Source organism: Sinohyriopsis cumingii, chromosome 3 (genome assembly GCF_028554795.1).
Source record: "Sinohyriopsis cumingii isolate HCF-2022 chromosome 3, ASM2855479v2, whole genome shotgun sequence".
Lineage (NCBI taxonomy): Eukaryota > Metazoa > Mollusca > Bivalvia > Unionida > Unionidae > Sinohyriopsis > Sinohyriopsis cumingii.
This window is the reverse complement of record NC_142963.1, coordinates 144,116,948-144,134,615: the sequence shown is the minus strand read 5'-3', so window position 1 is coordinate 144,134,615 and position 17,668 is coordinate 144,116,948. Positions and strand designations below refer to the sequence as shown.

Here is a 17,668-nt window from a genome sequence, read left to right as displayed (position 1 = left end):
ATCATATGAGAACAACATATGTCATATGAATTATACCTCATACTATTTCCTGAGTTATGTTACGTATTGCATGTTTCTTGTCTTGTCTCGCGAGAACGATCATTGTTGGCTGGTGACACAACTGTTTGACAGTTGATGGATTGGTTCTGCATCGCTGACTAATTCTAAAAATGCATTGCCGTATAATGGCATTATTAGACTGCGTATCTATATTATAATACAAAATATGTATTACAATCTGTATAAATAAACTCATGATCTGTCACAGTGTCCATGAAGCGCCATTACAATGTCTTTGCATCAACCGTTCAGAGAGACTCCTAGTAGAGTGGATGACATATTCTCTTGGATGAACTCATTCTGGGTGTTGCAAGTTGGAAATCTCTATTCCGGTTGGAATGAGGACTGATTGGAAATGCATCCTCTTTAACAAAGTCATAAAGGAGTTCATACAATTGGAACATTTGACTGGACATTAGTGGTGCCTGATAAAAACACGAACATATACGTTGGATGGAAAGCAAATGGGCGGCAATTCTCATGGTTAAAGAAGAGGATACATTTTGTCGAACAATATTCCCCCAAGAATCCGACAAATTGAAAACCAGTGACACAAAGGATGCATATGGTGCCTAGTGCTTTATGGCAGTTTATAAAGCTGTATATGACTCCCAATAATGGTATTTGGACCGAAGCAAATCTGGAGTCCATAAGCCTTTTTGAAAGGTCACTGATTGGTCCTTAAATTGCCATTGGGTTTTTCAGTGCCATGCCATAGTTATTATATTAACGGAATGCGATGAATCTATTTTGCAAGGAAGCTTGTTAGTACTGTATAACAGTCTGCAACGAGCATAACGTAATATCATCGTGCAGTTTAACTCTTTAAACATTTCATCAATTGTAAGTCGAATTGCAATCAATTCTCGTGTTACGATTGAATTTTGAGGGAATTTGCACAAAATGTCATTCGTATTGTTAACAGTTAAATTTGTATGATTTTGAATCAATCTGAATTTGTATTACTTCAACAGTACTGAAATTCACATTCTAGAAAAATATTAGTGATTCATACTGTACTACAAGCTAGGTGAGCAGGAGAGTTTCATGACGACAAGGTTAGGGTTAATAAGCTTACGTCAGCAAATCGCTCCACAACATATATAGGATGAAGACATATACCAGAGGGCGCTACCTTTGACGGGAACACTGTTTTGGATAAACGGAATTCGTGATAAAACAAGTCTCGTAACTTTCCATATCTCCGGAAAACGAATCTTGCTTGAAGGGTTAAAACTATGTGCCTTGTTATTGCAGCCTTGAAAATGTGTGTGTGTGTGTGTGTGTGTGTGTATAAGCAAAGAGCTTATAAGAAAAGAGCTTGGTCAAAACGCTATAAAGCATATGAAATTAGACATCATCTTGCAGGTAAGATAAATGAAATGTATCTCATTACAGTCTAAAGACATCCTCTTAGTGCCAGAAAGCATTTATATGTTTTTGGAAAACAAAGCTGGAAAGTATTTTATTCTTTCTTGAAGCATTCATTTTTGTTATACTATAATATAAAGTGTGAACTATAATGTTTTATATATTGTTTGTACTTTATTATGAATTGTAATGGTAGATTATTCTTACCAAAAGGCTTCCTGAAAACTTCATGCTCTTTGATTGCTAGTTTAGAAACAAAATACCTTTAACACATTAAACCCTGGCGACGAGTTAACGTGGCAGGAGGTAGTAGCCTACTTCCGAGCTTTGTAGCGTTAAGGTCATGCATGATACACTAAAGTGGTGGTATTATAGAAAGGTAGTCAGATGTACCTCTACAATGATACCAAATAATCTAACACAACTAGGCAGTAGGTTATTGGAAAATCACCTGGAAGTTGATGTCTTAGCATGCATTCAGAAAAAGCTTTCAAAATGTGTTTCCTACTCGAATTTCATGCGAAAACGATTAAAACCTCAAGGGTTTAATGTTACAAAACGTGATATTTCGGTATTTAAGGTAAAGCTTTTAATCACTTGTCATTACGACCAATGATTCTGGTATTACTACTATTGTAAATATATTTTGAATATCTTTGATTTTTACGCCATAGATTAAAAAGACATACATTTCAGAACCGAATGAGGTTGGTCAGCTTTGTATGAGTATCAAAATAGAATATCATTATTTTGATTTTAAAGAGTAATTCTCCATACTGAGCTCTACTTTAATTCAATAAAAAAGTGTACTATAGAATTCTGACTTTCTCTTGCACTTCGAACCCTTTACCTTGAACACCAGCAATGTAACCATCGAAATCGCAAGGAATGACCCATCCGGAAGCTTAGGCCGTAATAATACTACTCTCTCTCTCTCTCTCTCTCTCTCTCTCTCTCTCTCTCTCTCTCTCTCGCTCTCTCTGAGAGCAGTCCCACGAATAATTGAGACATGATGGAAACAACTGACCTAAATAATGCTTTACACAAATACCCTTACATAAATAATAACTGGGGAAAACATTCTTATTATTAAAGCATCTTTACACAATAACAATAATTGGCACGATAATTGGAAGATTGGTAGAAAAATTTCATCCATGATAACTAGTGAAAATGTCATTAATAATGACCTTAACCTTTGACGCCTTCCCATAAATACATTATGAAGCGTTCGTAGTTTTCTTCTTTGACAATTTGTGCTGATTCTAATGATGTGTAAAAAGAGAAATAGCCAACAATACTATTTTTCATTCCTCGACAATGATGGGAAAACGCCACAAATGAATCAAGGAAGAGCGATCAATGAACGAAGGAAGTTATCGATACTCCATTGTCCTGAATAGAAAAAGCCATAACGTGCCACATTAATTCAATTACCCATTCATTCAATTATCCATGAAATTATAGACTATTATCTAACCAGTTACATTTAATTGTCTATTTCATATTATATTCAAAACTATTCAATAATCGATTCAACATTATTTCAATATTTTCTGCTTCCAAAGAATCGATTGCTTCCCAGATGAATATAACCAGACTTTAAAGAATTAAAACGTAGCTCCCGCGAGCCGCATTCGAACCAATGACCTAAGGTTAGCCATCAACCTCCTTTATCGTCATGTGCTCTACCAACTGAGTTATCACGTGAACCTATTGCAAAAGTATATCACAAATCATTTCTTAAAATATAGTACTTAATGCTCGTGTCTTGCTTTTTCTAACAATGGATGGATTTGTATTGCATCACTGCCTGTTACACATATACGGTTTGTTGAATAGGCGTTAAATATATTGCTACGACAACGAAGACGAATGTCGCCTTTAATACACTGTTCGCTATATCATGCTGAAGAAATGTCGGTAAGTGTCTGTCCCACGAACACACGTAGGAAGTCGATTCGGGCTGGCCTGGGTGGGTAACGAACCCACAGCTATTGGCTTACGAGTCAAACGCATTGACAACTCAGCTACCACGTCAGTAGTGTATTGCGACTGTTTACGGACAGCGGGAAAATACATTACAAATCCCCTTGGGGATGTTTATGGACAAGGTTTTTCAGATCACCCTGGGGCTGTTTACGGACTGACACCAATGTGGCAAGGATGTAACCTCAATACGCACTAATCGAGAGAGAGAGACAGACAGACAGACAGACAGACAGAGAGAGAGAGAGAGAGAAATACAGTAGACATATAGATATAGACATATATAATATATACATAGATTGATGAACATCAATATATCATACCTTAACTATAAAATCGACAACAAATATTTAGGGAAGACAGCAAATCGTTTTTGTCTTCTTTTTTAGTTTCTTCTTTTACTCCACCATTTTCTTAGTATTGTACTCGCTGTTGTGTTCTTCTTTTTTCATTTTTTCCTCCTCCTGTTTTTGTTTCTTGTCTTTCTCGTTCTTTCTTTAATTTTTTCTTTCTTTTCTATTTAATTATTCCTGTCTCTCATCTTCTGTATGTCTTCTTCATTTTCCTTCTCCTCCTTTTCTTATTTAATCAGCTCTCTTAACATATCCTTAAAAATGTCGTGGGCCACTATAGCGTCAATGGTTATTGAAAGGTCGTGGGTCACTATATCGTCAAGGGGAATTTATCATGGTGAATATGAATGGGCTACTATAGCGTGAATGGGAATTGAACATAGGGAGATTGAATGAACCATTTTGGTGTCATCGGGAATCGAACATGGGAATATTGGGGTTGTATACTCGTTATGTGTTAGCTTAAAATGTACAGCTACAACTGGTGGGAAATTTCTTTGAAAAAACCCCCTATTTCTAGCCTCAACTTGTATGACGTTCCTGTTTAAAAATCCTAGTATCTATCTATAGCTACAACCTGTGGAAAAACCCAAGTCTATATTTATAGTTTCCAAAATTCCAGCTTCAATGCTGTCACTCTACTGGACACTAGGGGAATAATGGCAACAGTGTTGCTATAGGCTGACCTGAATATGCGTTACTGTAGGTAGGTAGGTAGATAAAATAAATTTGATAGATATGAAGGGAGTTTTATAGGGAAAGACAAAGACAAATACACACACACACACACAAACAAACGTACGGGCGCACGCATACACATAAAAACAAACACACAAACCAAACGCACGCCTGCATACAAAAACATACATCCACAAACGTATGAGTGCGCTCGAACACACACACTACACAAAGGGAAGAAGAAACACAAACCCAAAATATGCCATCCACACGGGGGTGGGGTTGGGGCCGAGTGGCCGAGTGGTCTAAAGCGCTCTCCGTTACGGATCACTGACATCTCACCTCTCTCTGTGTAGGTTCGAGTCTAGGATTCGGCCAATGTGGGTATGTGAGAAATCTTGCCAGTAGCTTGTCGTGGGTCGGTGGTTCTTCCCGGGGGTTTTCCGGATTCTTCCTCCACCATTAATACTGGCCGCCATGCATAGCCTATCGTGTGCTGAAAAATGGCGTTAAACCCCACAACAACAACAACCATCCACACAGAAGGAAGATGAAGAAAAAAACAAATATACTATCTACTATCCACACAAACGTACGTGAACGCATACAAACCCCAAATATACTATCCACACAAACGTACGCGAACGCATACAAACACTATAATATCCACACAAACGTACGCAAACGCATAGAAAACACAGACTCTACTATCTACACAAATGTACGCAAACGAATAGAAGCACTATAATATCCACACAAACGTACGCAAACGCATAGAAAACACACACTCTACTATTCACACTAAAGTAAAGAAAACAAGCCGAAAATATACTATCCACAAACGGGAAGGAGAAAAAACAACTCCCAAAATATATCTCCACACAGAGAAGAGGAAAAAAAAACCATATAAACTATCCACACAGAAGGATGTAGAAAAACAAAAACCCAAATACACTATCGACACAGAGGGAATATGAGAAAGAAAGTCAAATATACTATCCACACAAACGTTCGCGAACGCATACAAACAAATTATCCACTATCCACACAAACGTACGTGAACGTATTCAAACCCCAAATATACTACCCACACAAACGTAAGCGAACGCATACAAACCCCAAATATACTATCCACACAAACGTACGCGAACGCATACAAACACAATATCTACTATCCACACAAACTGACGCGAACGCATACAAACACAATATCTACTAAGCACACAAACTTACATGAACGAAAACAAACCTCAGATGCACAATCCACAGAAACTTACGTGAACACATACAAACACAATATCTAATATCTACACAAATGTACGTGAAGGCATACACACCCAAATATACTAGGCACATTTACGTACGCGAACGCATACACAATATCTACTATACACACAAACGTACGCGAACGCGTACAAACACAATATCTACTAACCACAGAAACTTACGTGAACGTATACAAACCCCTTATGTACAATCCACACAAGCTTACATGAACACATAAAAACACAATATCTAATATCTACACAAATGTACGTGAAGGCATACACACCCAAATATACTAGGCACATTTACGTACGTGAACGCATACACAATATCTACTATCCACACAAACGTACGCGAACGCGTACAAACACAATATCTACTAACCACAGAAACTTACGTGAACGTATACAAACCTCTTATGTACAATCCACACAAGCTTACATGAACACATAAAAACACAATATCTAATATCTACACAAATGTACGTGAAGGCATACACACCCAAATATACTAGCCACATTTACGTCCGCGAACGCATACACAATATCTACTATCCACACAAACGTACGTGAACGCATACAAACACAATATCTACTAATCACACAAACTTACGTGAACGCACATAATCCCCAGATGTACAATCTGCACAAACTTACGTGAACCCTTACAAACACAATATCTACTATCCACACAGGGAAGAGGAAAACAAATCAAACCCCAAATCTACCATCCGCTCAGAAGTGAGAAATAGAAAACAAACCTCATATCTACTATGCACACAGAGGGAAGAAGAAAAAATAACCCAATATACACTATCCACACAGAGGAAAGAAGAAAACAACAAATAGATACTATCCACACAGAGTGAAGAAATAAACCATTATATATACTTTGCACACAGAGTGAAGGAGAAATAATAACCCAATATATACTATGCACACAGAGGGAAGAAGATAACCCATTATTCGATCAGCACAGAGTGAAGACGAATTGTTTCGGAAAGCACCTAAGCCCTCAGCTACAATGACCAACTCTACCAAACACACACACCGACACAGACACTGCAAAACCCATTTAACCCGTTATTCTATGGCGTCAGTGTGTGACTTTAGAAACATTCCAGACTCAAAATGATGGATGGACAGACTGACTGGTTTGTGCCCACTTCCATGCCTAAAAGTGCGTGCGTGAAGGAAAACATCCATTCAAATTTAAAGTCTAGCTAAACGTGATGCAGAGGGATAGAGAGAGGTGAAAGAGCACAAATTCATATATTGTCAATCAAAACAAAATACACCATCCTTATTATAAAAAGTCAAGACCAAGAGACACTAACGTTCTCTTTCTGGTCAGGTCTCTTTTAGAAGTTAGTATGAAATTTCACATCAGGGCAACGCATCAAATTGTCAATTTTTCCATTTCCACCTCTTCACTGGCACAAGTTCTTTCTCATCAATGTTTTCTTCTTCCTAACCCCTCTCTTGTGGCCTGAAGTTCCGAATGTATCGATGTATCTATAAAGATTCAGCTATTTTGCAACATACTCAATGGTCTCCGCACTGTCCTTACCTTTCTATGGCCTTTCCACCCATCCAGAGAAAGAGTTAGAGGGTTACAAAAATATTTTTTAAAAATGTACACTTAGTTCTAGAGGAACCTTCAGAACGATTTGTGATGTGCAAGTTAGTGGCTAAACCATTTAGATTCGCCACTGGGATACGATCAGTTTTGTGCAGGAAGTAACACTAATTGCCTCCAACAAACAGAGGTATAAAAACGGGCTAGCGGGCCACGACTTTTATCAGTAGAGATACAACAGGTTCCATGGAAGGAAATCAATGACAGTATTCAAACTGTGGAGGACTACAAAAACTTATTACAAGAACCATGGATTTCATGTGTTGCCTCCCTTGGTATGTAATGGCAACTAACCATTAGCGTGATGCAATGTACATCGGCCAAAAACTGTGTGGCAATTGACCTACAAAGGATACTTTGTAACTTTAACATCGAAAATATGACTATGTACAAGAGCGAAGCCATTACAGGTGTATGTGAGTGAAAGGTATTTGTGCAGGCAGGGACCGGCACTGGAAAATTCCTTATTTATCAGTGCATTCAGGTTGTGTGCTCCACTTTTCTCGATCATGTAGGAACATCGTTTAAATTTGAACAATATAGACAATAATATAATATTAATCTTAGTGTTACATGTACTTTATTCAAGACTTCTTTCAGCAACGGAAACTTAACATTGGGAGACATGTATCAACGACAGAGTTAATCTGATTACTTACCTTACGTCACGATATGAATTAATTATTGGTTTTGGATACATTTGAAGAAAACAAAATGTGGTGGCTCCTGAGGGGAACATTTTACGTTTTTGTACTAATATGTTGGCCGCTGGTCGCTTTAGAGGGGTGGCCGTTCTTGAAGGGTATTTTCGAATACAAATTCGTCGGTGACAAGGGATTATGGCTGTAAGAGCCGGATGGCCGCTGGTCAGGGGGAGCCGTTCAAGAGGTGGACTACTTTAATTGTATTATACTATATTTAAATAGCTGTCAAACTATTCTGTTGTCGTTCCTTGACATGATGTTTTTGGAATCTCCGCTTCGTACTGATTATTTGCTGCATTTTTGTTGGTGGGTAGGTGGAGGTGGTTTTGTTATAGTCTTTTTAAAATGGCACACAATTTCTCAACTATGGAAGTCGGGATAAGTCTCAAAGTTGATTAAATGAGAACACATTGTCGACGTGTCAACATAATGGAACAAGTTTGACTGGACATTATTAGTGGCTGAGAGAAACATGTAGATATGTGCAGGATGCAAAGTAAATAGGCGACAAAATTCTCATAATTAAAGGCGAAGATACAACGTGTCTAACACTATTTCCAAGAACGTGACAATTAGAGAACCAAAGACACATACGATGCATATTTAAGAAAGACCGAGATCCTTAAGTTAGTTATCCATTTAATAATTTTCGGTTATCGATTCAATATTGTTCTAGTATATTCCAGTATTCCTTGTTTCCAGGTTTGATATTTAAAACTACAAAAAACGTAAATCCCGCGAGCCGGATTTGAACCGGCGACCTAAGGATAGCTTTCAACTTTTTCTACAGTCCTCCGCTCTACCAACTGAGCTATCACGGGATCATATGAGAACAACATATGTCATATGAATTATACCTCATACTATTTCCTGAGTTATGTTACGTATTGCATGTTTCTTGTCTTGTCTCGCGAGAACGATCATTGTTGGCTGGTGACACAACTGTTTGACAGTTGATGGATTGGTTCTGCATCGCTGACTAATCCTAAAAATGCATTGCCGTATAATGGCATTATTAGACTGCGTATCTATATTATAATACAAAATATGTATTACAATCTGTATAAATAAACTCATGATCTGTCACAGTGTCCATGAAGCGCCATTACAATGTCTTTGCATCAACCGTTCAGAGAGACTCCTAGTAGAGTGGATGACATATTCTCTTGGATGAACTCATTCTGGGTGTTGCAAGTTGGAAATCTCTATTCCGGTTGGAATGAGGACTGATTGGAAATGCATCCTCTTTAACAAAGTCATAAAGGAGTTCATACAATTGGAACATTTGACTGGACATTAGTGGTGCCTGATAAAAACACGAACATATACGTTGGATGGAAAGCAAATGGGCGGCAATTCTCATGGTTAAAGAAGAGGATACATTTTGTCGAACAATATTCCCCCAAGAATCCGACAAATTGAAAACCAGTGACACAAAGGATGCATATGGTGCCTAGTGCTTTATGGCAGTTTATAAAGCTGTATATGACTCCCAATAATGGTATTTGGACCGAAGCAAATCTGGAGTCCATAAGCCTTTTTGAAAGGTCACTGATTGGTCCTTAAATTGCCATTGGGTTTTTCAGTGCCATGCCATAGTTATTATATTAACGGAATGCGATGAATCTATTTTGCAAGGAAGCTTGTTAGTACTGTATAACAGTCTGCAACGAGCATAACGTAATATCATCGTGCAGTTTAACTCTTTAAACATTTCATCAATTGTAAGTCGAATTGCAATCAATTCTCGTGTTACGATTGAATTTTGAGGGAATTTGCACAAAATGTCATTCGTATTGTTAACAGTTAAATTTGTATGATTTTGAATCAATCTGAATTTGTATTACTTCAACAGTACTGAAATTCACATTCTAGAAAAATATTAGTGATTCATACTGTACTACAAGCTAGGTGAGCAGGAGAGTTTCATGACGACAAGGTTAGGGTTAATAAGCTTACGTCAGCAAATCGCTCCACAACATATATAGGATGAAGACATATACCAGAGGGCGCTACCTTTGACGGGAACACTGTTTTGGATAAACGGAATTCGTGATAAAACAAGTCTCGTAACTTTCCATATCTCCGGAAAACGAATCTTGCTTGAAGGGTTAAAACTATGTGCCTTGTTATTGCAGCCTTGAAAATGTGTGTGTGTGTGTGTGTGTGTGTGTATAAGCAAAGAGCTTATAAGAAAAGAGCTTGGTCAAAACGCTATAAAGCATATGAAATTAGACATCATCTTGCAGGTAAGATAAATGAAATGTATCTCATTACAGTCTAAAGACATCCTCTTAGTGCCAGAAAGCATTTATATGTTTTTGGAAAACAAAGCTGGAAAGTATTTTATTCTTTCTTGAAGCATTCATTTTTGTTATACTATAATATAAAGTGTGAACTATAATGTTTTATATATTGTTTGTACTTTATTATGAATTGTAATGGTAGATTATTCTTACCAAAAGGCTTCCTGAAAACTTCATGCTCTTTGATTGCTAGTTTAGAAACAAAATACCTTTAACACATTAAACCCTGGCGACGAGTTAACGTGGCAGGAGGTAGTAGCCTACTTCCGAGCTTTGTAGCGTTAAGGTCATGCATGATACACTAAAGTGGTGGTATTATAGAAAGGTAGTCAGATGTACCTCTACAATGATACCAAATAATCTAACACAACTAGGCAGTAGGTTATTGGAAAATCACCTGGAAGTTGATGTCTTAGCATGCATTCAGAAAAAGCTTTCAAAATGTGTTTCCTACTCGAATTTCATGCGAAAACGATTAAAACCTCAAGGGTTTAATGTTACAAAACGTGATATTTCGGTATTTAAGGTAAAGCTTTTAATCACTTGTCATTACGACCAATGATTCTGGTATTACTATTATTGTAAATATATTTTGAATATCTTTGATTTTTACGCCATAGATTAAAAAGACATACATTTCAGAACCGAATGAGGTTGGTCAGCTTTGTATGAGTATCAAAATAGAATATCATTATTTTGATTTTAAAGAGTAATTCTCCATACTGAGCTCTACTTTAATTCAATAAAAAAGTGTACTATAGAATTCTGACTTTCTCTTGCACTTCGAACCCTTTACCTTGAACACCAGCAATGTAACCATCGAAATCGCAAGGAATGACCCATCCGGAAGCTTAGGCCGTAATAATACTACTCTCTCTCTCTCTCTCTCTCTCTCTCTCTCTCTCTCTCTCTCTCTCGCTCTCTCTGAGAGCAGTCCCACGAATAATTGAGACATGATGGAAACAACTGACCTAAATAATGCTTTACACAAATACCCTTACATAAATAATAACTGGGGAAAACATTCTTATTATTAAAGCATCTTTACACAATAACAATAATTGGCACGATAATTGGAAGATTGGTAGAAAAATTTCATCCATGATAACTAGTGAAAATGTCATTAATAATGACCTTAACCTTTGACGCCTTCCCATAAATACATTATGAAGCGTTCGTAGTTTTCTTCTTTGACAATTTGTGCTGATTCTAATGATGTGTAAAAAGAGAAATAGCCAACAATACTATTTTTCATTCCTCGACAATGATGGGAAAACGCCACAAATGAATCAAGGAAGAGCGATCAATGAACGAAGGAAGTTATCGATACTCCATTGTCCTGAATAGAAAAAGCCATAACGTGCCACATTAATTCAATTACCCATTCATTCAATTATCCATGAAATTATAGACTATTATCTAACCAGTTACATTTAATTGTCTATTTCATATTATATTCAAAACTATTCAATAATCGATTCAACATTATTTCAATATTTTCTGCTTCCAAAGAATCGATTGCTTCCCAGATGAATATAACCAGACTTTAAAGAATTAAAACGTAGCTCCCGCGAGCCGCATTCGAACCAATGACCTAAGGTTAGCCATCAACCTCCTTTATCGTCATGTGCTCTACCAACTGAGTTATCACGTGAACCTATTGCAAAAGTATATCACAAATCATTTCTTAAAATATAGTACTTAATGCTCGTGTCTTGCTTTTTCTAACAATGGATGGATTTGTATTGCATCACTGCCTGTTACACATATACGGTTTGTTGAATAGGCGTTAAATATATTGCTACGACAACGAAGACGAATGTCGCCTTTAATACACTGTTCGCTATATCATGCTGAAGAAATGTCGGTAAGTGTCTGTCCCACGAACACACGTAGGAAGTCGATTCGGGCTGGCCTGGGTGGGTAACGAACCCACAGCTATTGGCTTACGAGTCAAACGCATTGACAACTCAGCTACCACGTCAGTAGTGTATTGCGACTGTTTACGGACAGCGGGAAAATACATTACAAATCCCCTTGGGGATGTTTATGGACAAGGTTTTTCAGATCACCCTGGGGCTGTTTACGGACTGACACCAATGTGGCAAGGATGTAACCTCAATACGCACTAATCGAGAGAGACAGACAGACAGACAGACAGACAGACAGAGAGAGAGAGAGAGAGAAATACAGTAGACATATAGATATAGACATATATAATATATACATAGATTGATGAACATCAATATATCATACCTTAACTATAAAATCGACAACAAATATTTAGGGAAGACAGCAAATCGTTTTTGTCTTCTTTTTTAGTTTCTTCTTTTACTCCACCATTTTCTTAGTATTGTACTCGCTGTTGTGTTCTTCTTTTTTCATTTTTTCCTCCTCCTGTTTTTGTTTCTTGTCTTTCTCGTTCTTTCTTTAATTTTTTCTTTCTTTTCTATTTAATTATTCCTGTCTCTCATCTTCTGTATGTCTTCTTCATTTTCCTTCTCCTCCTTTTCTTATTTAATCAGCTCTCTTAACATATCCTTAAAAATGTCGTGGGCCACTATAGCGTCAATGGTTATTGAAAGGTCGTGGGTCACTATATCGTCAAGGGGAATTTATCATGGTGAATATGAATGGGCTACTATAGCGTGAATGGGAATTGAACATAGGGAGATTGAATGAACCATTTTGGTGTCATCGGGAATCGAACATGGGAATATTGGGGTTGTATACTCGTTATGTGTTAGCTTAAAATGTACAGCTACAACTGGTGGGAAATTTCTTTGAAAAAACCCCCTATTTCTAGCCTCAACTTGTATGACGTTCCTGTTTAAAAATCCTAGTATCTATCTATAGCTACAACCTGTGGAAAAACCCAAGTCTATATTTATAGTTTCCAAAATTCCAGCTTCAATGCTGTCACTCTACTGGACACTAGGGGAATAATGGCAACAGTGTTGCTATAGGCTGACCTGAATATGCGTTACTGTAGGTAGGTAGGTAGATAAAATAAATTTGATAGATATGAAGGGAGTTTTATAGGGAAAGACAAAGACAAATACACACACACACACAAACAAACGTACGGGCGCACGCATACACATAAAAACAAACACACAAACCAAACGCACGCCTGCATACAAAAACATACATCCACAAACGTATGAGTGCGCTCGAACACACACACTACACAAAGGGAAGAAGAAACACAAACCCAAAATATGCCATCCACACGGGGGTGGGGTTGGGGCCGAGTGGCCGAGTGGTCTAAAGCGCTCTCCGTTACGGATCACTGACATCTCACCTCTCTCTGTGTAGGTTCGAGTCTAGGATTCGGCCAATGTGGGTATGTGAGAAATCTTGCCAGTAGCTTGTCGTGGGTCGGTGGTTCTTCCCGGGGGTTTTCCGGATTCTTCCTCCACCATTAATACTGGCCGCCATGCATAGCCTATCGTGTGCTGAAAAATGGCGTTAAACCCCACAACAACAACAACCATCCACACAGAAGGAAGATGAAGAAAAAAACAAATATACTATCTACTATCCACACAAACGTACGTGAACGCATACAAACCCCAAATATACTATCCACACAAACGTACGCGAACGCATACAAACACTATAATATCCACACAAACGTACGCAAACGCATAGAAAACACAGACTCTACTATCTACACAAATGTACGCAAACGAATAGAAGCACTATAATATCCACACAAACGTACGCAAACGCATAGAAAACACACACTCTACTATTCACACTAAAGTAAAGAAAACAAGCCGAAAATATACTATCCACAAACGGGAAGGAGAAAAAACAACTCCCAAAATATATCTCCACACAGAGAAGAGGGAAAAAAAACCATATAAACTATCCACACAGAAGGATGTAGAAAAACAAAAACCCAAATACACTATCGACACAGAGGGAATATGAGAAAGAAAGTCAAATATACTATCCACACAAACGTTCGCGAACGCATACAAACAAATTATCCACTATCCACACAAACGTACGTGAACGTATTCAAACCCCAAATATACTACCCACACAAACGTAAGCGAACGCATACAAACCCCAAATATACTATCCACACAAACGTACGCGAACGCATACAAACACAATATCTACTATCCACACAAACTGACGCGAACGCATACAAACACAATATCTACTAAGCACACAAACTTACATGAACGAAAACAAACCTCAGATGCACAATCCACAGAAACTTACGTGAACACATACAAACACAATATCTAATATCTACACAAATGTACGTGAAGGCATACACACCCAAATATACTAGGCACATTTACGTACGCGAACGCATACACAATATCTACTATCCACACAAACGTACGCGAACGCGTACAAACACAATATCTACTAACCACAGAAACTTACGTGAACGTATACAAACCCCTTATGTACAATCCACACAAGCTTACATGAACACATAAAAACACAATATCTAATATCTACACAAATGTACGTGAAGGCATACACACCCAAATATACTAGGCACATTTACGTACGTGAACGCATACACAATATCTACTATCCACACAAACGTACGCGAACGCGTACAAACACAATATCTACTAACCACAGAAACTTACGTGAACGTATACAAACCTCTTATGTACAATCCACACAAGCTTACATGAACACATAAAAACACAATATCTAATATCTACACAAATGTACGTGAAGGCATACACACCCAAATATACTAGCCACATTTACGTCCGCGAACGCATACACAATATCTACTATCCACACAAACGTACGTGAACGCATACAAACACAATATCTACTAATCACACAAACTTACGTGAACGCACATAATCCCCAGATGTACAATCTGCACAAACTTACGTGAACCCTTACAAACACAATATCTACTATCCACACAGGGAAGAGGAAAACAAATCAAACCCCAAATCTACCATCCGCTCAGAAGTGAGAAATAGAAAACAAACCTCATATCTACTATGCACACAGAGGGAAGAAGAAAAAATAACCCAATATACACTATCCACACAGAGGAAAGAAGAAAACAACAAATAGATACTATCCACACAGAGTGAAGAAATAAACCATTATATATACTTTGCACACAGAGTGAAGGAGAAATAATAACCCAATATATACTATGCACACAGAGGGAAGAAGATAACCCATTATTCGATCAGCACAGAGTGAAGACGAATTGTTTCGGAAAGCACCTAAGCCCTCAGCTACAATGACCAACTCTACCAAACACACACACCGACACAGACACTGCAAAACCCATTTAACCCGTTATTCTATGGCGTCAGTGTGTGACTTTAGAAACATTCCAGACTCAAAATGATGGATGGACAGACTGACTGGTTTGTGCCCACTTCCATGCCTAAAAGTGCGTGCGTGAAGGAAAACATCCATTCAAATTTAAAGTCTAGCTAAACGTGATGCAGAGGGATAGAGAGAGGTGAAAGAGCACAAATTCATATATTGTCAATCAAAACAAAATACACCATCCTTATTATAAAAAGTCAAGACCAAGAGACACTAACGTTCTCTTTCTGGTCAGGTCTCTTTTAGAAGTTAGTATGAAATTTCACATCAGGGCAACGCATCAAATTGTCAATTTTTCCATTTCCACCTCTTCACTGGCACAAGTTCTTTCTCATCAATGTTTTCTTCTTCCTAACCCCTCTCTTGTGGCCTGAAGTTCCGAATGTATCGATGTATCTATAAAGATTCAGCTATTTTGCAACATACTCAATGGTCTCCGCACTGTCCTTACCTTTCTATGGCCTTTCCACCCATCCAGAGAAAGAGTTAGAGGGTTACAAAAATATTTTTTAAAAATGTACACTTAGTTCTAGAGGAACCTTCAGAACGATATGTCATGTGCAAGTTAGTGGCTAAACCATTTAGATTCGCCACTGGGATACGATCAGTTTTGTGCAGGAAGTAACACTAATTGCCTCCAACAAACAGAGGTATAAAAACGGGCTAGCGGGCCACGACTTTTATCAGTAGAGATACAACAGGTTCCATGGAAGGAAATCAATGACAGTATTCAAACTGTGGAGGACTACAAAAACTTATTACAAGAACCATGGATTTCATGTGTTGCCTCCCTTGGTATGTAATGGCAACTAACCATTAGCGTGATGCAATGTACATCGGCCAAAAACTGTGTGGCAATTGACCTACAAAGGATACTTTGTAACTTTAACATCGAAAATATGACTATGTACAAGAGCGAAGCCATTACAGGTGTATGTGAGTGAAAGGTATTTGTGCAGGCAGGGACCGGCACTGGAAAATTCCTTATTTATCAGTGCATTCAGGTTGTGTGCTCCACTTTTCTCGATCATGTAGGAACATCGTTTAAATTTGAACAATATAGACAATAATATAATATTAATCTTAGTGTTACATGTACTTTATTCAAGACTTCTTTCAGCAACGGAAACTTAACATTGGGAGACATGTATCAACGACAGAGTTAATCTGATTACTTACCTTACGTCACGATATGAATTAATTATTGGTTTTGGATACATTTGAAGAAAACAAAATGTGGTGGCTCCTGAGGGGAACATTTTACGTTTTTGTACTAATATGTTGGCCGCTGGTCGCTTTAGAGGGGTGGCCGTTCTTGAAGGGTATTTTCGAATACAAATTCGTCGGTGACAAGGGATTATGGCTGTAAGAGCCGGATGGCCGCTGGTCAGGGGGAGCCGTTCAAGAGGTGGACTACTTTAATTGTATTATACTATATTTAAATAGCTGTCAAACTATTCTGTTGTCGTTCCTTGACATGATGTTTTTGGAATCTCCGCTTCGTACTGATTATTTGCTGCATTTTTGTGGGTGGGTAGGTGGAGGTGGTTTTGTTATAGTCTTTTTAAAATGGCACACAATTTCTCAACTATGGAAGTCGGGATAAGTCTCAAAGTTGATTAAATGAGAACACATTGTCGACGTGTCAACATAATGGAACAAGTTTGACTGGACATTATTAGTGGCTGAAAGAAACATGTAGATATGTGCAGGATGCAAAGTAAATAGGCGACAAAATTCTCATAATTAAAGGCGAAGATACAACGTGTCTAACACTATTTCCAAGAACGTGACAATTAGAGAACCAAAGACACATACGATGCATATTTAAGAAAGACCGAGATCCTTAAGTTAGTTATCCATTTAATAATTTTCGGTTATCGATTCAATATTGTTCTAGTATATTCCAGTATTCCTTGTTTCCAGGTTTGATATTTAAAACTACAAAAAACGTAAA

General features: G+C 37.8%; 1 non-coding gene across 1 annotated transcript; it reads right to left on the bottom strand.

Moving 5' to 3' along the window:
* Positions 1 to 8,792: 8,792 nt before the first annotated feature.
* Trnay-gua (transfer RNA tyrosine (anticodon GUA)) lies at positions 8,793 to 8,880 on the bottom strand. Its single transcript is given in 2 exon segments — positions 8,793 to 8,828; positions 8,844 to 8,880. It is a non-coding gene; the product is annotated as a tRNA-Tyr (tRNA).
* Between the last annotated feature and the right edge of the window lie 8,788 nt (positions 8,881 to 17,668).